Source organism: Pelodiscus sinensis, chromosome 1 (assembly GCF_052426305.1).
Source record: "Pelodiscus sinensis isolate ZL-2025 chromosome 1, ASM5242630v1, whole genome shotgun sequence".
NCBI lineage: Eukaryota > Metazoa > Chordata > Testudines > Trionychidae > Pelodiscus > Pelodiscus sinensis.
Genome location: NC_143052.1, coordinates 119,257,598 through 119,281,297, shown reverse-complemented (window position 1 = coordinate 119,281,297; position 23,700 = coordinate 119,257,598). Strand labels below are relative to the sequence as shown.

Sequence of the window (23,700 nt, the reverse complement as noted above, 5' to 3'; positions counted from 1 at the left end):
CTGAGGTTAGGTCAGTGTGTGGTGGTAAGGATCCCCACTGACCCAGTGGCACATCACTCTGTCACTGGTAGGGCCTGGACCGCGATGCAGTGGAGTGGGTGGGCCTGCATCTCCCCTGCTGCTTCAAACTCTGGGGTAGCAATCTCCTCCTCTCTGGGCCAAGATAGGGTCCAGGCCTGAACCATAGACTCTTGCTGCCCACCCTGATTGAAGGCTTGAGCTTATGAAGGATGGGTTTGTTGCCCATCCCTGACTATAGGCAAAAGCTATAGACCCCTATTGCTCCACCCTGACTGAGGGTCTGGGACATCTAACCTTATTTGCTGCTCAGCCCTAACCACAGGCCCAAGCCCTAGACTCCAAGCACACACTCCTCCCCTGACTGAGGGCATGAACAATGTGACTGTGTTTATTGCTTACCCTCCTGCGATCGGTCCACAATGTAGATAAAGCTAGTTACAGTCTTAATTCGTTACTTCTGTCTATTTTAGATGAGAGCCTACACTACCTTCGTATAGACGTTTAGTACTTTTATGTGTTAGATCTGCCTGAATTCATGTGTAGTTAATTTTAAAAAAAGATCTTGGATAAGGTATCGGATTGGTTGAGTGGAAATTTTTGTTATGGCTCTGGGTTGTGGAAAACATCCTTGAAGATGTTGGGTAACTGTTACCCTTCACCTAAAATAGCTGCAAGGATCAGTCCACTTCCCCACCCCCAAAAAACCTTCCAAAAACATATGCAAGTCCACTCAGAATTAGAACTAAGACTACATCTAAACTACACCCCTCTGTTGGCAGAGGGATGTAAATTAGACGTTTCAAAAGTGCAAATGAAGTGGGGATTTAAATATTCCATGCTTCATTTGCATAATCGTGTCATGGTACTGTTTTGAACAAGCGCCATTTTGAAACTGAAACCGTGGTTTAGATGTGGTTTTTCAACATCGGGGTGCTTTTTCGAAAGATCCTGTACTCCTCATTTTTTGAATAGAAGATTTTGTTTTGGGGAAAGATTTATGGAGGGGAGGGGAAAGGAAAGAGACAGGAACAAACTCAGAAAGAGGCACACAGAAACAAACTGGGAAGGAAGTTACAGATAGATTCTAGGCAAGCACAGTATTATGCTGCCTAAAAGTGGCTTGGGGCTGTCAGCCTATTTGGCTCTTTCTGTGTTCTGGAAAACAGGCCTTTGTACATTACTTGTGAATATACAAGCTTGCATCAGAGAGACCTGACTTCATCATCAATTTCTTTTCCCAGCTGGGCCAACCTGCAATCCCCCCCCCCCCCACACACACACTTTTGGCTAGCTATTTGGGCCAAAAGGGGTAAAGTTATTCAACCCAGCAATGCTATCCCCAGTCCAAGAGTACTTATACATGTGTGTGTTTCTGATAACATTATGAGAGATGAAATAATGTAAATAACAATATTGTCAACTGTGATTATATTCAAAATCCACCCCCAATCAAGATAAACTTGTCAGCTCACACTTCTCTGAGCTAATGTTTCAGCTCTCTTGCTGCAGACTTATGAGGACAGCACGTCATTGGGATAAGTTTGGAAAGTTTTATTTTCAGCTGTAAGGGACAGAAAGTTAACTTTGTCAAATTAAATCTTACTATTTTTCTAGGACACGTTCTGGGGAGGCATTCAAGAGTTATTAGTGAAAAATTCCCTAAATACTGGCTTAATCTGACCCCTGTCTATAATGTTATAACAATCAAAGGAACTCGAGTATAGGTGAGCACACACCATATGAGCCATGGCACAGAATTCTTGACTTCCTGCAGGGAAAAATTTTAATGTTAGATAGCCAAAGGGCTTTCTTTCTTCCTTTTATTATCACAGGCCTAAGTGACTTGACTTTTGGTTGCCTGACATGGGACATCCTAAAAAGGTCCACATTTCAGAAAGTGCTGAGCATTCCTACGTTCCCCCGCCCCTGTAAGTCAGGTCTCTTTTAGGTGTCTTGTGTTAGGCACCACAAAAATTAAGGAACAAAAATACTGGAAAATCTTGGTCACGTAATTTAACTTCACTTAGGGTATGTCTACACAAGTACCCTAGTTCGGACTAGGGTGGCTAATGTAGTCATTCGAACTTGCAAATGAAGCCCGGGATTTTAATATCCCGGGCTTCATTTGCATGTTCCCGGGCGCTGCCATTTTTAAATGCCTGGTAGTTCGAACTACCTGCCCGCGGCTACACGCGGCACAGGCTAGATAGTTCGAACTAAAGCTCTTAATTCGAACTACCGTTACTCCTCGTTGCAGGAGGAGTAGCAGTAGTTCAAATTAGGAGCTTTAGTTCAAACTACCTAGCCTGTGCCACGTGTAGCCACGGGCAGGTAGTTTGAACTACCGGGCATTTAAAAATGGCGGCGCCCGGGAACATGCAAATGAAGCCCGAGATATTTAAATCCCGGGCTTCATTTGCAAGTTCGAATGACTACATTAGCCACTGTAGTCTGAACTAGGGTGGCTAGTGTAGACATACCCATATTGTATAAATGAACACAAGGCCTGAAAGAACATTTACTTAAGTAGATTGGTAGAATATCCTATCTCTATTTACATTTGAGGGGAATAAAACTGGATTTGATCATGATTTGTATTAAAATTACTGTTCCGATTTATTGTTCATGGGGGATGAGTGATTAAAAACACCAAAAGGGGCACAATTATAATTATCAAAACTTCTTTTTACACTAGATAAAGGAGTCATTGAAATATATGTATTATAGTTCAAATTCCTGAACACAACTCTGAAGCATTTTAGTGGCAAATTTTATTATGGCAGACTTTTTTCATCTGGAAACTTGCTTACTGTAGAGCCTTGTCAAAAATGTCTTTTTTTTCATACAAAAATGTATTGGAGCTTGGCATTTACCTCATGGAACATCAGGAGGAATATTTACTTCTGGCCACAAAGGAAGAACTCTATTTAGAAATCTGAATTCTGTTATGCATTTAAAAAGGAATATGTCATACTAAACAAGTAGGCGCTTTCTGAAGCAGCGCAGAAGACTCAGGGTGCTTGTTGTCAAGTGGGAGTTGCACACTTTGTAAACTTCTGCTTGTAAGCCCTAGGCTGTTACAGAGATAATCGGCCTCAGGAAGGAAGGTGACAGCTGCAATGCTTACATGCTATGCTATTGTATATGCCTTACTGAACAATCCTTTAAGCATCACCCATAGCAGTTTGAAAACGTCATCTCCAGAGCATCCCAAGAGGAAGAACCTGAAAATGTAACAGGAAAGGAACAGAGAGGAAACGATAGTGACTAGTTTTGCTATTTAAGGCAGCCAAAGAACAAGGGTTTTATTTCAAAGAATTGTATGCTAAGTAATCTACTATATATTTTAGAGAGTATGTCTGTCTGATTGAGAACTTCTCCTTAAACAGTTAGATCTAGGACCACTAAATTCTGTATACAACTTCCTTTTATCATACCTTAAAGCAACATGAGGACTTGGTTGGCCAGGAAAATGGTATGTGCCTAGAATGGGACGGCTTCTCATAAAAGCAAACAGAAAAGAGACAGAACCCCCAAATCAAGTACATTCCTCAAAATTGACATAGCTGAGCAAATGTTGAAAGAGACTGAACCAAGATGATCCAGAAAAATAGGATGAACCTGGAATAGGATTTCTTCTCAATAAATTTTACTGAAACTAGATAAAATGGAGAAATTTGGAGTAGTGCTCTGTTGTAGCACAGTTAAATCAGTGCTTAAGGTTTGAAAACTAGAAGATAGTATTATTGGAAACCAAATTGGCTATCACCCATTTTGCTAAAACATAGTGAATAAGAGTTTATAGGGATGAAGAAAAAATACCCTTGATGGAATTCCCATTTAAAAAAAAATTACTAAAATTACTTTCATAAAAGTAACATTACCGGTAGTATTTTTGAAAAATATAATCATTCCAATGAAGTGTGTACATTTTCCTTTTATTTAAAAAATGAATTGAGTTAAGGACCTGAGCAATGCCAGGTAAATCTGCTAGTAGCAAAATATATTAAAACATATAAAAAGAGTTGTTAGAAATCCTTACTACTGTTTCTTCAATTTTTTTCATCTCCTGTGCCCATTTTTTTCATATCAAGTGCCTATTGGATATGAAATCAACAGAAGGACTTCACTAAGTATTGATCAGGCCCATAAATAAATAATGATTATCCTTCCTTAAACATATAGTTTGTGTGCATCTTGTATCATCCTCAAATTTTCATGAAGTTCCTTATGCAAACAATAGCTGTTATGATGGGAATTATCTTCCTGTATTTAGAGGCAGAGTTTACCCCTGATTTACAGATTTGAGTCCAGCATATTATCAGTTCTATAATCTACTTATCATATATATAATGTATGATATTCCAGGGTGCATTCTAGGACTATGTTACCATCTGTTCTGCAATATGGGGATACTTTACAATGTTATGATGTGGTAAATCCCAACCTAGGCCACTTGCAAACAGCCAAACAGCATGGAGGTCATACCAGGAGTGTCTGAATAGCTCCTGCTTGCTAGCACACTCCAGTCACACTCTGACTTTCACCAACTTTGGTTGCCACTTGCAGGATGACTCCAACCTACTTCCAGTCCCAGGTTTTCTCAACAAATGTAAGTGCTGTCCTATCCAATCCTCTTTTGAACAGTCCAAATATTGAAAGAATATTTAGAGGATCCCCCTGTAGGGAATCAATGGACAATAGTTTGCTACTTCAGATGGAGTTACCCAATGTCAGGGGTCCACGTCAGTGGGAGGCCACACTGACCCCCTTTACTGTCCAGTTAAAGGACAGTTGCTGTGTCTCAATATACAAGTACTTAAGGGTCCAAGCCTCCCAGTAGGCTGAGAGGTGGCTGACCAGGCCCGGCCTTCTGTTCAGGCAGAGCTGCAGGCTAAAGTCAAGGGTCCAGCCTGGGCAAACAGTTTATACAGGGCAGGGCGGGCAAGCAAAAGTTTAACACAAACGGTGTGATAGCAGTTTAAAGCTCCGGGTAGGTCCCAGCTGGGCAGGGGTCAAGTCTCCTCACTGGCAGAGAGCTGACAAGCACAGGGGTTTTGCCCCACAGGGGGAACTTGCCACTCAACTTGCCTACCAGGGTCAGCTGCTGCTCCTCAGGGTCAGCTGGGGATGGAGATGTTGGCAGGGTATCCATGGATTCCAGCTCAGGCAGGGGCCCAGGTGGACCAGCCCAGCCCAGCCCAGCCGGGGTCCCAGAGGTCTCAGCGTCTCTTCCGGCCGTGGCAGCGGTCTCAGCAGCCCAGGCCAGGCGTCAGAGGCCAGCAGGGGTCCTGGCAGCCCAACCTAGTCCTCCCATCGCGTGTGGCATGGCTGAACCTTTCACTACCTTGGAGCTGGGGCCAAGCATCTGGCCTATTCAGCTGACAAGTTCTGACTGAGTTCCCAGCTCTCATACGCCTAGTTCCTCCTTCAGCTTCCTGTGGGCGGGGCTGGAGGAGGCAGGACCCACCCACCAAGAGGTCTTAAAGGGACCTTTCTCTTCCAGGTCAGAGGGAGGCCATGTGGGGGGAGGGCATCATGCAGTGTCCCTCCCTGGGGTCAGGAGCATGTCATGTGCCTTTATACATACACATTTGGGTAACAGGCCAGGGCCCCCGTGTGGCAGCCAGCCGGGCCCACATGCCCAGGGTGGCACGGAACATGCACAGGTTGCTGTGTGCTCCGTGGTCCCTTGTCTCCCTCTTCCTCCCCCACCCTGCCCTGCATAAGGGGACAGTGATGGCACTCACATGTCGAGGCCTCTCCAGCCTCGGATAACACTGATGACATGGCTGCTGTAATGCCTTGGGGGTCCTGGGTGAGTGCCACGCTCCCTCCAGACTCCTGCGACTCCTGGCCATCGTTGTCCTCCTCCTCCTCCTCTTCCTTCATGCCCTGATCAGGGCCTTCTGCCCCAGGGTCGATGACCCCCTGGGGGGCACAGATAGTCTGACCCCCCCAAGATTCAGTCCGGGGCATCATAATAGGAGCCTGCCGCAGCTCCTTTATCTTGATGCACACCTGCTCCTGGGTGCGCATGTGGCCTTTGGTGGCTAGGCTGGCAGCCATCCGCCTGTAGACAGCCATGTTCCTGTGTCTAGTGCGGAGATCATGGACATTGGAGGCCTCCCTCCAAACCTCAATGAGGTCCATGATATCCGCACTGGACCAGGAAGGTGCCTGCCTTTTGTGGCCCCTGGCAGGCTCCCGGGAGATGCCAGCCTGATCCTGGGGAGCGGTGGAGGGCTGGGTTCCAGTGGGTTGCTGGTTTATGCTGGGCTGGGGCAGCAACTGCTGGCTCTGTGCTGGCAGGCTTGCAGCTGGCACAGGCACTGTTGCCGGAGTCTACCCCTTTAAGAGCTCTGAGGCTGGGGAGGGAGCAGAAGAGTTTGCCTGTTTTGGCCTAGAGTGGCCACCAGGGCACCCTAGGAAGGACTGGAGGCCCCCTATTTCGAAATAAGCGTCTACACAGCGATTATTTTGATTTAGCTATTTCGAATTTGGTGTTCTTCCTCATGAAATGAGGTTTACCAAATTCAAAATAAGCACTCTGCTATTTCAAATTTATATTGAAATAGTGGTTTGGCTGATTAGACGCTAGTAAAGTTATTTCAAAATAATGGCTGTTATTTCAAAATAACTTTGCTGTGTAGACATACCCTTTAAAAACAACACTGGATTAGTTTTGATTAAAGAATAAAACAAGTTTATTTAACTACAAAGAGAAAGAGATTTTGAGTTAGTACAAATGAAAGGAAACTTTAAACTCAGAAATAGTTACAACAGAAATAAAAATAAAACACTTTCTAGTAACTGTAAACTTGACTTACTTCAAGGTGAAATCGTTATCCCAGCAATAGGGCTGACCAAATTCTTAAGTCAGGATCTGCCCTCACAGTCCAAAGGGCTAGTTCCATTGTTTTCTCAGGTGAGAGAGAAAAAAAGAGAATGAAAATCTAAGGTGTTTTCACCTCACCTTTTATAGTCCAGCCACCCTTCGAAATGCATTTTCTTGAGGGGTTATAGCTAGATAAAGTTCCTTCCTGCTTTGAGGATGGATATATGGAGTTTCATGGTGAAAAAGGTTCCACGTCATTGTTTGTTAAAACACAAAGGCTATGTCTAGACTGCAAGCCTCTTTTGAAAGAGGCTTTTTCGAAAGATACTTTCGAAAAAGCCTCTTTCGAAAAAGAGCATATAGACTGCAAGTGGAACTTTCGAAAAAGCAAGCCGCTTTTTCGAAAGAAAGCAGCGAGTGAGTCTGGATGCTCTCTTTCTAAAAAGTCCTGTTGGCATTCAAGAACGCCTTTTTTTGAAAGAGCACTTTTGAAAAAAAGGCGTTCTTCCTCGTGAAATGAGGTTTACCGCTGTCAAAAGAAAAGCCACGTTCTTTCGATTTAATTTTGAAAGAACACGGCTGTAGTCTAGACGCAGGTGATGTTTTTTCGAAAAAAGGCTACTTTTTTCGAAAAAACCCCTGAGTCTGGACACAGCCAAACTGATCTATTCCCGCCCCTTTAACTGCCGAAGAATGGCCGCTTGACTGGTTATTGCCAATCAACTTTGACGAAACCTGGCTAGAGAAATCAGCTCATCCTTTGTCTTTAAGAAAATTGTTTACTCACTCCTGAACTAGTCCACTAAGCACATTTTAGTCAACTTCATCTTTGTTCATAACTTTAAATGTAATGTTGCTATATACATATTAATGACCCATGAGTTATGCATTTTCAAATGACAGCTTACAAGGCATATCCTGAACAAAGATCATTACATTGATGTTTAGGTTGTGAATAGAAGAGTTCATTTGGGTTCATGATGAAATTATTGCTATTTCATCAGCCTGGATCTTGTGCTAGGTATTAGATTAGAAAACACTCCCATCCAGTCGAGATTGCCTTTGGAATGCAGGGGAAAGAAGATAGTCAGAGCTGCAATTTAATTTCTGATCATTCACTTTTTAAACATTGCTTATTTAAACAGTGGCTTTAACAGTGTGTGAGAGTCTGTTTCATTTAAAAATTATATTTACCTTTTCAATGTTAAAAATTTCTGATTTTCCCATGATTTTTAATGACTAATAGCATTTCCTGTGTTCTAAACTAGAGCATCACACTTTCTAGTTTTCATTCTTTTTTAGCATATTTAAGGCATGCTTTGATTTATGTCAATACTTTACTCCCTCTCTAGTTCAATGTAGTTATCAATATATCTTTCCTATGACAATATAGCTGATAGGAGATTGTTTTATGTATAACCCCATTATTGGATTTTTTCCTTTAACCTTTGTTAAGAGGTAATCAAAATTGTACATTTGTGGTGTCTTGATGATGATGATACTGATCTTGGCCATCATGTAGGCAATATACTAACTTTTAAAATGCTGACATTTTTGATAGGCTAACCATTTTCAATTCTTGTTCACAGGTTGCTTGGGGGATAGAAAAGTTGGAAGGAAATTGGCCAGCCTAGTCGATGAGGAACATGGAAAAGGTCAAAATGAATGAGGTACAGTACTGATTTTCACAGAATGTATAATGGATTTAAAAACCTCATTCTTGTGAATAAAATTGTAATAAGAACAGGAAATGACATTGTGATTTGAACCTTCAGATAAGGTTATAAGAGGAGATAAATATATTTGGGTGAAATGTCACTGGCAGAGAAAAACATTGAGAGTATTTTGAAATTGGCACTATATCATCTGATTCATATTAGTTGACTGACCCACCTGTGTATTTGTTTACTTAGCTACTTCATTTTGATTGGTAATTAAAAAATAGCAATGACTGCATGGTTTTCCTTCAGTCATGAGTGACTCCCAATATACAGGAAAATTGTAACGGCAATCCAGCATGATCCTTGAACTATGCGTGGGTTTTGTAAGAGCATCTAGGAAAAATCCTTGCACAAAAGCATGACTAGTTACCCTTGTATCATCCATTCCTGATACTGGAATTTTTCCCAGTATAGATTATTATTAATTCCCATGAAATGGTGCTTCAAAATTCAATATATATGGGCATGTTCAATTGTAGGCTGATGTATCTAAAATCAGTGGAATTATTGCACCTGGTTAGAGCAGGTCTGAATTGGACTCACTCTGAAGACTTTTCATTGATTTCAGTAGATTTTGGATCAGGTTCTGGATGCACATGATGATAACGTGATAGTCTGGGGGCTAAGAAATATGCATGCAGTTAGAATATCTTTGAAGGATGATACTCACCCCCTCTGTGGAAGACACTGTTCAGACTCCCTTATATAGCTCTCCCTGAGGAAATGATTTTCATTCTAAGTAGGGATTATTCAAGTCACTCATTTAATTGATAGTGCAGAATTGCACAGAATTAATTGGAAAATTGGCAGACTCCAGCTGCACTGATCTATGTACACCTCCAGCCAAGGTAAAAGAAATGCTCCTTAGATTCTTGGCTTCAGACGAGGACTAAGGCTCTGGCTAATATGGACACCTGCGTTCAGAAAATCTTAATTAAACCTCCCTGAATGCAAATTACAAGATGAACATTGAAAGTATTTGCAGCACCTGGATGCCCAAGCCAAAATGTATTAAATTTTCTACATTTTAAAGGGAAATAATTTGGTTTGAAACAGATTTGAATAGCGGCCTAATGATAGAGGCTGATCAAATGATTCCATTGTTTTGGTACTATTTAAAACCACCAGCTGATGTTCTGTACTTATGCTGCTCACATCACTGTTGAAAGAGCTCAGCACAATACTAACGGCATGGCTGATGGTGAGCGATTTAGGTGCATACAACATACCTGCTGTAATACAGAATGTACCCAGGTACATCCTAGCAGGTCACCCATTTCATTGGGAAAATACCAGTCCACAGCAGGTGAAAACAAAGCCACTACAATCTTCCACAAAGTAATGACACCGCTATTTGATTGCTTCTCTCTCTATGAGACAGTTTAGAAGTGCTAGGTAGATCCCGATAAATGGAGTAAAGAAGTGGAGGAATGCAATGTGGAGAAACTGCAAGTACTCTATCTTCTATCATGGCTTCAAACTCTCTGTTCTCCTGTAATCTCTTACTTTATTAGATGTTGTGACCAAATATGCCACTAGAAGCATGCATGTGGCAAACGTATAACCAACCTACATGGCCCTTAAGTGATGTTTTTTCCAGTACCTCGCAGGGTCAGGTGCCACAAAAATATAATAGGCTAGTTTTTCCAACAATGTGTGTCAAATGCATATGCAAACATTTCTCTCAATACAGTATAATTTTCATGGGTGTAGCTTCAGAATCACTAAATATCCTGAGACTTTGGAAAGCTTCTGAAGAAACTGCCAGAACCTTAAGGCTCAGGCCAAAATCCTGGTTTTTATAAGGCATGCAGGAAACCATTTATGCTCCATCAACTGTACAGAAGAAAATATAACCCTGATGCAGGCTGTATGCAGTCCCAATTCCTACTAGATCATTGCCCCCCCCATTAAAAAGCAGTCCACTGTTTATTCTTTGTCTGTCTTTGAAAAGAGTCAGTCTTTGGTCATCCTGGAGCTGTGTTCATTCAGGGGGTGCTGGAATAATTTGTATAGTGGGGGTGCTGAGATCCATTAACTCAAACTGTAAATCCTGTGTATCATGGAAACCACTTCAAGCCAGGGAGTACACAGCACCCTCATCATCCCTAGCTCCAGCACCTATGTGTTCAGTCAAGTTTTGCAAGCATAGAGAAAGGAGAGAAAAGCTTGCTACATGCAACACAACAATCCAAATCCATCCTGGGTGTAACTCCATTGACTCCAGGTCTTCCTGCTGTTCCATACAGGGGGGAAAAAGTGCTTTGAAAATACTGAAACCACCCACTTATGAACATGTTAGCCAATCAGAGAAGATGCCCTTAATTTCAGTGGCTTAAACAATCCACCAAAACAGAAGTGTTTTTCTCTTTTAATCAGCTGAAAGCATTTTTGCAGTCCCTTCTTTGAACATTTTATGGAAGTATGACCAAAAGATTTCCTTAAGTTATTGACTTCAGAATCTTCATCTTGATGAAAGAGCCTTCTAGCCATTTTCCACTGTTCTGCTTGTCTGAGCTTTTTTAGGGCTGCTCTGGAAATGGAGCTGTTTTGGAATTTTGGAGGTGGGGTGGAGAGCTCCCACATTAACTGAAGAAAAGCATCTGTGTTTGGCTCTCCACTTCTCACTGTCTATAATATTACACAGATGGCACTGGACTACAGCCAATCTGGCTATAGCATGATTCCCTCTGGTGGATGCTGGCAGGGTGTCTCCAGGATGGTAGTGTCTCTTCTCTCTATGTTCTGTGCCTTTCTCTCTAGATCAAATATTTTTCTGGCAGAGCATGTCCAACATAATTAATAATCTCATTTACTTTGAGCCTAAACTTTTACTTTTATTAGGCTTCTCATCTTTTGGAAGTTCTTACTTCTACGCTGTCTCTTTGGATTCCCCTGACAAGTCCCGCTGCCAAGAGAAAAAAAACTGAATGTCACTGGCTATCAAAGGAGCTTTTTTACTGTTTTTGAATGGGGACAAGGTACATCTTTAGTCGCCATCTCTAAAAGAAGGTCCTGTATGTCAAGGGAAATGTCATGTAGTTCCACTAAAGCTGGAATTCAGTTTTCTGAGCTGAAAACATAACACCACTTGCTGACTATGAGATGTTGGCTTTAACCAGAAGGCCTCCAAAGGACTGTTTCTCAGTTTCCGTTCAGAGATTCTGTCTCCTTTTATACCGTTGTTCCTTTGACCAAGTGGCTGACAAAATTTGGGCCTTGGAAGATAGTTACCCTATGGATGAGAAATCAGTGGCACAGAGTCAAAGTATTTACAGAGTGTAATTTGTTTATTTACAGTATGTCCCTGAGGGCATGTCTACACTACAAAGTTAGTTCGAACTAACGGACCTCATTCCACGAGGATTAAGCCTAGTTCGAACTTACTAGTTCGAATTAAGGGCTGTGTAGCCCCTTAATTCGAACTAGTGGGAGGCTAGCCCTCCCCAGCTTTCCCTGGTGGCCACTCTGGCGAACACCAGGGAAACTCGTCTGCCCCCCTCCCGGCCCCGGACCCCTTAAAGGAGCATGGGCTGGCTACTGTGCCCGTGCCAGGTGCAAGCCTGCCAGCACCCAGCCAGCAGACCCTGCACCTGGCACGGATCGAGCCACCCACCCGATGCCCCCCACCCCTCCCCCTCTTCCCGGGACCAGGCTGGCGGCTCCCAGGAGCTTGCCCGGGACCGCAAGAGGCGGGCACCTGCCTGGGCTAGTGCGGACATTGTGGATCTCGTCCATGACCTCCACACTAGGCACAGGAAAGTGGCCGGCTAGGGCAGGATAGCTGCCAGCCTGGCCACCCAAGAGCAGGTGTGTATGAAAATCAAAGTGGTCCACTGAGACCCCTGACTCTGAGCCCTGAGCTTACAATGGCCGTCCTGGGTCAGAGCAAAGGTCCATCTACACCAGTAGCCTGTCTGCCGACAGCGGCCAACCCTAGGGACCCCGGAGGGGATGGACCGAAGACAGTGACCAAGCCATTTGTCTCGTGCCATCCCTCTCCAGCCTTCCACAAACCTTGGAACACCAGGGACACCACTCCTACCCCCTGGCTAATAGCACTCCATGGACCCAACCTCCATGACTTGATCTCACGTCCCTTTAAACTCTGTTCTAGTTGTAGCCTTCACAGCCTCCTGCAGCAAGGAGTTCCACAGGTTGACTCTTTGCTTTGTGAAGAAGAACTTTCTGTTACTAGTTTGAAGCCTGCTACCCATTCCTTTCCTTTGGTGTACTCTAGTCCTTCTTTATGGGAACTAATGAAGAACTTTTCTGTATGCACCCTCTCCACCCAACTCCTGCTTTTAGAGACCTCTATTCTGTCCCCCCCTCCGTCTCCTCTTTTCTAAGCTGAACAGTCCCAGTCTCTTTAGTCTCTCTTCATATGGGACCTGTTCCCAACCCCTGATCATTTTAGTTGCCCTCCCCTCTCCCACCCTCTCTCTTCTCCTCTCCCACCTCCTTTTCCCAGTCTCCCCCAGTTTTGTTCAATAAAGACAGATTCCATTTTTGAACACAATTGTCCTTTATTTTGTACATCAAGAAGAGGGGCTAGGGAAGGGTAAGTGGCAGGAGGTGAGGGAGGAATGGGGTACGCGCCCCAGATGGGGAGGAGTGGGCTGGCTCTGTGGGCTTCTGGGGGTGGAAGCTCTCCTGCAGCCCCCCAATTACCCCGCTCTCCCCAGATGGCAGCCTGCGGCAAGTGCAGCTGGGCTGATGGCCGAGTGCTGTGATGTGCCCAGTGTGGGTACTCCGGGCACTCCAAGCCAGGACTGCTTTGCAAGTGGGGCACCCCTGAGAACTGTCTGTCCGGGGTGGGGGTCGGGACCCTTTAAGCACAGCCCTCGGCTAGCCTGAGACAGCATCTCCACGCTCTAAGTCCTCCTCTGATGCCCTGCCGGCACTGCTTCCAGCCATCCTTAAGCCTGGTTCAGGGTCCACTTAATGTGGACATGCTAGTTCGAATTAGCAAAACGCTAATTCGAACTAGTTTTTTAGTCTGGATCCGTTAGTTCAAATTAACGTTGTAGTGTAGACGTACTCTGAGGTCCTTATTCCTCGAGTGGTAGCATCTGGACCACTCTGGAGCTGCACAATCCTCAGGCCAGTCACTATGGTCCAGTCCCATGGAACATTTCTAGTTCTCTCCAGGGACCTGCACAGACTCTCTGCTGCTTGTCTATAGAATCCTTTTGTCTCAGCTCCTGCCCCTGAATCTGAAACATGAGACAACCCATCAAGTGCCACACTCCTCTGCTTGTCTGCGGCTTGCTTTTTCCTGCACAAAGGAGCTTCTGCTGAGTGCTTAAGTGACCTGTTCACTTGAAGGAGGCCTGTGATCACCTTTGCTGCCAAGACCCTTAAGGTATTTTGACACATGGCCGCCAGCCGGGGCCAACTGGCTCAGGATCACAGGGCACATGCTACCGTGCCAAAAATAGCTGTGCAGCAGGGCCACCCAGAGGATTCGGGGGCCTGGGACAAAGCAATTTTGGGGGCCCCTTCCTGGCATTCCCTGTCTCAGACCTCAGACTTCAGATATTCTCGTGGGGGCCTCTGCAGAGCCCGGAGCCTGGGTCAAATTGCCCCACTTGTCCCCCCCCCCCCCCCCCCCGGGAAGCCCTGCTGTGCAGACATTGCAGCCCAGACTAATTAATTTGGGCTCTGAAGTGTAGAGAGGTAGATGAGCTTCAGAGTGTGAGCTTCAGCTTAAGCTCCAGCTTCTAAGTGTTGCTTACACAGCTGTTTTGAGAATGTTAGCACAAGCCCAGCTAGCCCAAATCTGTCATTACAAAGTGCCTGTGTAGACAGTCCCTTCGTTGTGAGTCATTAATACCTTTCATAAAAATACCATCCCATGCACATAGGTATGAAAGGATGCAGCTATTTGAGCTTGCACAGGCATGAGACATTGCCTTTGTTTTTGTTTCTCTGGCTGCATGGCTATTGGGAGACTTCCCTTTCGATCTGAAGCTCACCACTGAACTAGCATTTTGTTTCAAATGTTAATAAAAGCCTTTCTATTTCAGAAGCATTTTAGTATTACAACTTTAAGTATGATTTTATACTAATGTTGATTGTTTTAACCTTTTATCTTTGCAGTCATTTTATCTTTATTCCTTTAATTGTAAAAGTATCTATGGGTATGTCTACACTACAAAGTTAATTCAAACTAACAGATGTTAGTTCGAATTAACTTTAATAGGCGCTACACATACAAACTGCTAGTTCGAACTTAATTCGAACTAGCGGAGCTCTTAGTTCGAACTAGGTAAACCTCATTCTACGAGGACTAACATCTAGTTCGAATTAAGTAGTTCAAATTAAGGGCTGTGTAGCCACTTAATTCAAACCAGTGGGAGGCTAGCCCTCCCCAGCTTTCCCTGGTGGCCACTCTGGGCACCACGAGGGAAACTTGTCTGTCCCCCTCCCGGCCCCGGAGCCCTTAAAGGGGCACGGTCTGGCTACAGTGCCCGTGCCAGGTGCAAGCCTGCCAGCACCCAGCCAGCAGACCCTGCACCTGGCACGGCATGAGCCAGCCACCCGCTGCCACCCAGTCCTCCGCCTCTTCCCGGGACCAGGCTGGCGGCTCGCAGGAGCCTGCCCGGGGCCGCAAGAGGCGGGCGCCCGCCTGGTCTAGTGCGGAGATCGTGGATCTCATCCATGACCTCCGCACTAGGCACAGGAAAGTGGCCGTCTAGGGCAGGATAGCTGCCAGCCTGGCCACCCAGGAGCAGGTTTGCATGAAAATCAAGGTGGTCCAGTGAGACCCCCGACCCTGAGCTTAGAACATAAGAATGGCTGTACTGGGTCAGACCAAAGGTCCATCTATCCCAGTAGCCTGTCTGCTGACAGCGGCAAACACCAGGTGCCCCAGAGTGGGTGGACCGAAGATAATGACCAAGCCATTTGTCTCGTGCCATCCATCTCCAGTCTTCCACAAACAGAGGTCAGGGACACCATTTCTACCCCCTGGCTAATACCACTCCATGGACCCAACCTCCATGACTTTATCTAACTTCTCTTTAAACTCTGTTATAGTCCTAGCCTTCACAGCCTCTTGCGGCAAGGAGTTCCACAGGTTGACTATTTGCTTTGTGAAGAAGAACTTTCTTTTATTAGTTTGAAGCCTGCTACCCATTCATTTAATTTGGTGTCCTCTAGTCCTTCTATTATGGGAACTAATGAAGAACTTTTCTTTATGCACCCTCTCCACATCACTCATGCTTTTAGAGACCTCTATCATATTCCCCCTCAGTCTCCTCTTTTGTAAGCTGAAAAGTCCCAGTCTCTTTCGCCTCTCTTCATATGGGACTTGTTCCAAACCCCTGATCATTTTAGTTGCCCTTTTCTGAACGCTTTCCAAGGCCAAAATATCTTTTCTGGAGTGAGGAGATCACATCTGTACACAGTACTGAAGATATGGCATACCAAAGTTTGATACTTTCCCTCCTCCCAGGTTTCCCCCTCCCTTCTCCCACTCTCTCTCTTTCCCTCTCCCACCTCCTTTTCCCAGTCTCCCCCAGTTTTGTTCAATAAAGAGAGTTTGTATTTTTGAACACACATGTCCTTTATTTTGTACATCAGGAATGGGGACTAGGGAGGGATAAGTGGAAGGAGGTGAGGGAGGAATGGGGTACAAGCCCCTGATAGGGAGGACTGGGGTGGCTCTGCGGGCTCCTCGGGGTGGAAGCTGTCTTGCAGCTCCCCGATTGACCCCCCCGCATGGCAGCCTGCGGCAAGTGCAGCCAGGCTGATGGCCGAGTGCTGTGATGTGCTGAGTGTGGGCATTCAGGGCGCTCCAAGACAGGACTGCTTTGCTGCCCCTCATCGAGTTAGACAAGCAAGCGGGGAACCCTGAGAACTGTCTGTCCGGGGCAGGGGTCAGGTCCCTTGAAGCACAGCCCTCGGCTAGCCTGAGACAGCAGCTCCACGCTCTAAGTCCTAATCTGATGCCCTGCCGGCACTGCTTCCGGCCATCCTTAACCTCAGTTCAGGGTCCACTCAATGTGGACATGCTAGTTCGAATTAGCAAAATGCTAATTCGAGCTAGTTTTTAGGTCTAGATTAAGTTAGTTCGAATTAGTGCTGTAGTGTTGACATACCCTATGATACTAGATCAAGTATGGATTCTTATACACTGCTGATACAAGTTTGAATGTGTGCTCAACAAAGAGGATTTTGTCCTACTGCTTTATTCTCTGTGTTGCTATTTTTCATGAGCCAAAAAATTGCAAAGCCAATAAAATGTTACTTAGAAAATGAAACAGGCCAGGATATGAGTACCTAGGTTCAATAGCACAGGAAAATGATGAACTCAGTGACAAACTCAAGCAGAAGTGGAAAGGTGTGAACTAAATGGAGAGAAGGGGGCAAAATGATCTGCAATAGGAGAATACCTATCCAATTGAAAAATAATATCTCCAAGACGAATTAGTCCTGCACTTTGGTATGGCTCCAAATCCTGGGCACTGAAGAAGAAACAGGAAGAGATTTTGAATACAGCCGAAATAAATTTCTTCACATGAGTGCTTGAACTGACAAGGATGGACCATTTTTGGAAAGAAGAAATTAGACAAAGTGTGAAGATGGTACCCACAACAGAAAATCCAGGCTTAGACATTTTGGGCATGAGAAAAGAATATTGGTAGATTACACCGGAAACAGAATGTTAAACTCAGAAGTGGAAGGTAAGAGAAAGGTTGCAAGACCTAAAATTAAATGGATGGATAGATGTATATAAAAGGATGTGATTAGCTGCAGAATTTCCAAGCAACTACTTCAAGATAGTCTGGAATGGAAAAAAAAGACTGAAAGAATCAATTCCATAGGCTAGGAGACCAAGGCTAGGAGAAGAGAAAGAGTCCAGTATACAGTAACAGAGAGAGAAACCTTTATCTGCGAATAGTGGCAATACCTGCAGATACAGGTATCTAACAGTTTTTAATGGCTAGTAGTCCAGCATCAGTAATGATGGGCAAGATGGCTTAAATAAGATAAAAACTGGCCCAAACCTTCTCTCAAAACTTGAACTAAATTTGGTTGGAGGTTCATAAAATTAGATGTATTTATGTGTGGCCAACCTTAAACATAGGCACTCATTCGCAAATCTACCTAATATATACACATAATGTATATCACCCTAGAGACTTCATGCTGTGTTTCCAGTCTGATACAAGCAGGAAATGGTAAAAATCTCTTGAGAAAACATGTTCTGATGAAATGTTCAACCTAAAGTGGTAGACTCATGAGCAATGTTCCCTCTAAATTTTTCCATCCATGTGTGGAATAAATTTAATTATGTTCAAGGAGGCATGTGCAAATATGTACCACCTAGCTGTGAGCGCTCTGCTAATCAACTGGACATCATTGGAATCTCTCCTGAGAGGCCACACACATGCACAGCTTATAGGGAACACTGGTCATGAAATATATTTACTTCAACTTTAATTAAAATGTATCTTGGTAGTAGTCATTTGAACTGAACCTTTGTGCCTCTTGGCTGTTTCAACATCACTCATCTCCATCATCTATTGTTTTAGTATTTTTTTATGGCACAAATGGCTAACATGATAGTAAGCAAAGAAAATATACAGATATGGTATTATGCAGAGCTTCAAGCAAATTCTTTCCTGTACAGACTGAACAGCTTATTAAAAGCATGAACTCAAGATCCGATCTTAGCTTGACTTACTTTTCCTGGGAAAAGTTTCTAAGGTTGAATTAGCTAAAACTGGTGACATCTAACATTACCTTGATCTAATTCATATCGTTCATTTTACTGTTAACCCAGGGAGAGATTCAGTGGAAGTTACTGTCCCTCTGTTGCACAATAATTCAGCCCAACTAGAAAATCTATTATTTAGGAGATAATTTTAGTTTGCACAGGGCAATAAATGGTTCTCTTCTGTACCCTCAGAGTTTACCTTGCACATTTATGAGGCCATTTATTGCCCAATGTACTTAAAACTAATTTAAATTACCACTGCTGTATCAAATCTACACTTAAAAATGTTTTTATTCACCCCTTTTTTTCCTTTTTTATTCCTCCTCCCTCCAGTTCATCTGCCACATTTGCTGAAGAGCTTATTTTCTCAGTGTTGCTTTTAGTTAGAGCAAATCATATTAAAGGAACAAAACATTTTGCATGTTAATGGCTACTGAGTTTTATTAGCTACTTGATTTTAATTGGTTAAAATTTTGTAGTTTCTTTTTTCCTTCAGGAAAAAAAATGTGTTCTTGCTACAATCAGTTTTGTTAAAAGGATAATTAATTGCTGTAATAGATAAAGTGAAGTGGTTCACTTACTAAAATACTCTATTCTGGAGCCTAACCAGGTTACAATATGTTATGATGTTAAAATAATCCAAGCTTAGAACTCCCTCATAGGTGGAAAATAACATGTTAAATGTCCAGGTCCCTTTGTTTTCCTTCAAGTAACATGATTGGATAGCTTGCTATATAGATTGATATAAGAAGGGGTTTTTTTGTCATGCAGAAAGTGCCCCATCCCTTATCAATCTTCATTTTGTGGTACTGTCTGATACAGAAATATGGCACAGGCTGTAGTTTCATGACTTTCCTGTGTGTTGAGCACACCCAGCACTTCATAAGATTGGACCTTAATTCTGTACCTCACGTATGCTGTCAAAGCATCAAAGCTCCGTGAAACATGGAGTTTCATGCCTAACCAACCTGAAAAAGGGTGTTTATGTGCCCATGGGTTTTACAAAAAGGCGTTAGGTACCTGTGCCCCTTGGGAAGGTGTTGCGTGTTTGTTTGGGCATTGTGGGGATATCTATGTGGTTAGGTGCTGTACAGAGGGTTTTTTTAATAGCATGGGAAGGAACCTAACAATAGTTAAGGCACATTACGGGCTGTCTAAGATTTTAGATGGTCATGTCAAGTGAGTGCTACAGAAGTTACTTGCAGGCTAATCCCACCCTCTGAGGGTAGAAAGATGGACAGCCCAACAAAACACAGGCAGAAGCATTTAAGTGACTTTTATGTAATAAAGAGAGGTAAGGATGTGGATGGCAAAGATGTGTACTGCTACCTGACCTGGAAATTACACTGCCAGCTCGAAGGGTAGGGATACCCTATGGTATGCATACACTGCCACACACGCACATCCACTGTGTACTCCTGCACTGTATACTCAGCTGTGAGGTGATGGTTTATCAGTTCAGTTCCCATGTCCCATGTTGAGCCATCTGCTTGACTGACTGGAGCACCAACACCTCCCCTTGAAAAACTGTCTTTTGGTAGTCTTCTTTCCTACAGCCCCCTAGTTGCAGCTCCCCTCTCCAGCATCTGCACAGACATCTATCTTCTTCTGTACCTCATGGTGGACTGTCCATTCCTGGTGATTAATTTCCTGCTGCTCTCTGGTGCCCTAAAGTGTTTGCGCCTCTGTCCCTGTAATCTCTGTTGATGGCTTACCCACAATTTAGCACACCTGTCCTTGAAGAGGATGGTGTTGTCCTGCTGGAACCTCTAGTATCAATATTTTGATTTTTTTTTCTTGAATGGGGAGGGGGAGTTACCTTCCTTCTGGACACATTCAGATTCAGGTTTAGTAAATGGCAACAGTAAAACTGAAGCAAACTTCCTTGGTTTCCCCTGCTCTTGTTATCAAGTAGCTCTTATCTGAGTTAGCGCTGCTGTGGGTTTTGCTATTTAGAGGCTAAAGAGGTTCTTTTCACAGCACTGACAGCCAGCAAGTACAGGAAGCTAATTTGTAAAACTAGGTCTTTATTTAACCATGCTATTTAGAGTAACACAACACCCTATTTATAATTACGCATCAGGTAGAATCAAGAGTCAGACAGAACCTTTCAGCTACTCTAATGCAGCTTATTGAAATCCTTTCCATGGGGATCTGATGATAAAGCACATTGGTAACACCTTCCCTATTTCCACATGCTGCCTATTTTGTCAGTCACCATTATAAATACTTTCTGATATGCACATTTTTGGTGTCGATCATTGTAAGTCAGTACATTTGTCTTTGCAGATCAGTCCACTATTGACAAATGTAGCATTAAATGTATGTGATTCAATCCTGAACATAATTAATACGTTACTGGGAAATACTTCTGTTACAAATCCACTTGTATTTTGTCAAATGCCTATTTAATCAAGTGCTCAAAAAAGAGCCTGTGTGTGTGTATGTGTAAGTGAATAGAATACACTTCAAAAGCTTTTATATGTGAAGCATGTATATCTATATATGAAGAGAATAAGCTTCAAAAGCACTGAAGATAGCATACCGGCAGTATTTCCTATTCTATTTTAGTAATGTCTCCCTACTAATATCAAACACACACTCCACCGTGCACCTCGTGCAATGTATATTGCTTTAGTCACCATATTTCATTAGACTGGAAGAGCAGGCATATGCCAGCAGTACATTATATCATTTACTTTAAATTAGCATAGGCATATAACTTTAGCCACAATTCAAGCTCTGGGAAAGGTCTTTAAGAAAATAAAACGAAATGAGTGAATATTGGTTTATTTGATGATTTATTGAAAGGAATAAGAAAACACTTTGGCCACAGTAATATTACCAATTCCTTCCTCCTGTCCCCAAAATAGTTTTTGCTTGTGCCATAAGCAATTCATGTGCAAAATAAAATTGTTCCATATCTGTCAAAACCAATTAAAGAGAAGATACACTACAAATGTTCAAGAAGAGCCAGTAAATATTCAATAATTATCTTTAAATATCTACATTTTCATCATTAACGTATTTCCATAAAGGGCCTTTAAAAATAGCTAGAGAACTTCAAGACAACTCCTTAAAACCTTTATTCTGTAGCACAGGCAATAAAGAGAGAGAGAGAGAGAGAGAAGAAAGCAATGATCTGGAAAGTGACTGTACACAAGGTGGCCATTAATAATTATCTTGACTGTTGACAAAGATGAATAACTTTATTATTTATTTCTTTACTAGAAGATTTACCTGGCATTGTCTGGGTCCTTAACTCAATTCATTTTTGTTTTTCTGCATTTAAATCATCTCTCTGGGGTGGGTCTGGGGATTGGGTGTTCAGTATGAAGGCTGCCCTGGGGAGAGAGGACTACTCTAGTGGAACAGGTGAGACACGCCTGTCCATAGCTGCTGCAGCTTCAGCAGGCACAGTTGGGGGAGGAGTTCATGTCCCCTAGTTGAGACAGGTCCAGGTTCATCTGAGCTCTGCACTCCCCAGCCAGAGTGAGGAATGCAGGAAACTGCACTTTCCCCTTGCTCCCTGAAGAAGGGAAGCAGTCAGCAATGTCCCTGTATGAATTGCGGAGTGGGGAGGAAAGCTTCAGCCCCTCTCCCTAAAGGACACCTGTGGGGTGGAAGGTTTGGGGATGGGGTTGTTCCAAATGGCAGGGAATGCCCCCAACCAGCCCTTTTCACCTGCTTGGTGATTCTGTCTCTTTTCGGTTTGGTGTTATGAGAAGCAATCCCATTCCAGCAATCCTCTTCTCCCCTCCACTGCAGCAGTGCCAGCTATTGAGAGGATGAGCCACGGAAGCAAGTGCTCAGACCCTTGGTTCAATGGTTCAAAATGGAGTTGGGGAAACAAGGGACAGAACCCGCTGGAGGAAGCTGAGGAGTCACCCACTAACCATTATGTGCTCATCTGTATTGGGGAGTGATTCCCAAGAGAGGTTTTATTGTATGATAATAAAAGCAGCCTATTAATTATTTACATTGAGCTGTTGATATACAGGCTGTTTACAGCAGCACAGTACACCTAAGAGAAGGTATTTGCGCCAGATTTTTCACAATATGGTCAGTAGGGGTTCCTGCATATCTCCTGGAGTCATAAGGTAATCACATAACAGGACCAGATCCTCAGTTGGTGTAAATTGGTACAGCCCCATTGAAGTCAACTGGGGTGCGCTGATTTTATACCAGCCTTGGAATCAGACTGTTTTTGTTAGCTGTTGAGTGCTTTTAGGAAATGGACATATCATTTAGGGTGTCTGGTATCACAAAGAGCTAACAAAAGAACTTTAAAATTCCAGAATTAGGGATGAGGCAAGGAGCCGTTAAAACCGTTGTATAGATCAGTTGCAGCTTCATTTTAAAAAAATGGGTGTGATTAAGAGAAGATATAGTAGCATGAAAACATTCAGTAACCAACTGCTATTGGGGAAGTTGCATTCCTGAACATAGACATGAATTTTTTGTCATGTCTCTGTGCTGTGTAATTAAATTTTCATTGAATGGCTGGGTCTGACTATTATAATGCGATCACTTACAGCTCTTGTGTGTAATTGATTAGAACAATAATGAGTTTCAATGAACAGGACCCCCTAACAGTAATGAACTCCAAGGAATTTCTAGGACAAAAATTCATTTGAGAGGATGACAGACATGAAGACAGATTGTTGTAAGCACAAGTTCTGTGTGCACCTATATATAAATAATAAATATATCACAGGGAAATGTCAAATGCTGCAGCACTGTATGATGTGAAGCTATCTACATACCAGTATGTTGGGGAAAAAAAGCTATCTTAAAAATGACATGTAGTGAGTTATTCACAGAGAACAATTTATCGGGTGAACATAGCTCCTCTTCTACTTGTGATTTATTCACAATCAGATCTAAATTTTCATGAATTTATTATTTACTAATTAATTATATGATTACATATCAGCCTGTAGTTTGGGACTATAAACAGTGAGTATATCTTTTTGAGTATCTATACTGTTTGGTTAAGCAAGTTGCATAGCATTGTTTGATTTCTGATTGGATGACACAAAAAGCTTTCATGATGGCTACCAAACATTTCTAGTACAAATACTTCAAAATATTCTTATTCCTTTAACATGATACCTGACAAAAATCTACTTGTGTTGTGCAAGTGTTTGAAAAAAAAAGAGTGAGAGAGGTTGCAAGTACTATCAAAAGTAATTTACATTTTATATTTGAACAAATGTTTGTGGTATTTACCTAGTTCTTGTAAAAAAAAAAACCAATATATTAGATAGATCAGATGTACCAGGTTTATGGCTTCTTTGCATCACTGGTGATTCTGGCACTACATTTTATAAGACAGTATAAATTCTGTTGAAGAAAACTATACCAGAGTTTCAAAGGATCCCACGATGTCC

At 43.0% G+C, this 23,700-nt stretch overlaps 1 long non-coding RNA gene across 1 annotated transcript in view; it reads left to right on the top strand.

Moving 5' to 3' along the window:
- Positions 1 to 22,620, top strand: part of LOC112545497 (uncharacterized) — a 70,357-nt gene extending 47,737 nt beyond the window's left edge. The window contains exons 2-3 of the long non-coding RNA XR_012900864.2: positions 8,449 to 8,529; positions 22,076 to 22,620. This is a non-coding gene — a long non-coding RNA (uncharacterized LOC112545497). The remainder of the gene's footprint in view (positions 1 to 8,448; positions 8,530 to 22,075) is intronic.
- Positions 22,621 to 23,700: the final 1,080 nt, after the last annotated feature.